The following is a 1,000-nucleotide window of genomic DNA, read 5'->3' as shown; positions in this document are numbered from 1 at the left end:
TATACCTGGAAGTTGGAGTAACCCCCACACAGAGTCCCTGATTTGCTATTAAATCTATTATAGTGAGAAAGGCCAAGTGGAAGCCTCTTAAAATGCCCTCCCCCTGCCAAGATAGTAAATCAAGAACAATATCACAAACCAAGTGAAGGAAATTAATGCCACCATTAAAGATGTCCCCATCACAGTGTCATTTTTTCTGTTTTGCATTTTATTTATTTTATTTTTTTTCAATAACTTTAGAGGTACACGTGGTTTTCTGGTTGCAAGGATGTATTTTATATAGTGGTGAAGAAGTCTTGGCTTTAAGTGCACCCATCACTCCCACTTGTGCACATTATTAAGCAATTATTTTTTATTCCTCACTACCCTGCCCCTTCCCTGAGACTCCAATGTCCATTGTGCCATTCTATATGTCTTTGTAGATCCCCAGTTTAGCTTTTACTTATAAAAGTGAGAACATATGGTATTTGGTTTTCCGTTCCTGCATTACATCACTTAGGATAATGGCCTCCAATCTCTTCCAAGTTTCTTCAAAAGACATTATTTTGTATAGTATATATGTCACATTTTCTTTCTTCGCTGATTAGTGAATGGGCATTAAGGTTGGTTCCACATCTTTGCAGTTGTGGAATGTGCTGCATTGAACATGCGGGTGCAGGTGTATTTTTTGTATATCAACTTCTATTCTTTAGGGTAGATACCTAGTTATGGGATTGCGAGATCAAATGGTAGATTTTTACTTTTAGTTTTTTGAGAAATATCCATACTATTTTCCATAGAGGCTTTACTAATTATATCTCCATTTAATTCACCAGTCTGGTCCCTGCAGAAATGGATGGAACCTGGCCAATCACTGTAGATCGCCACAGACTTTTTTTTTTGAGTTGGAATCTCACTGTGTCGCCCAGACTGGAGTGCAGTGACACGCTCCCAGCCACCACAGCCTCAACCTGCTGGGCTCTGGTGATCCTTCTGCCTCAGCCTTCCAAGTAGCTGGAAC

The sequence above is a fragment of the Carlito syrichta genome, unplaced genomic scaffold (assembly GCF_000164805.1).
Source record: "Carlito syrichta isolate Samal-C Ts95f unplaced genomic scaffold, Tarsius_syrichta-2.0.1 Scaffold309181, whole genome shotgun sequence".
NCBI classification, from domain to species: domain Eukaryota; kingdom Metazoa; phylum Chordata; class Mammalia; order Primates; family Tarsiidae; genus Carlito; species Carlito syrichta.
Note: the sequence above shows the minus strand (reverse complement) of the source record.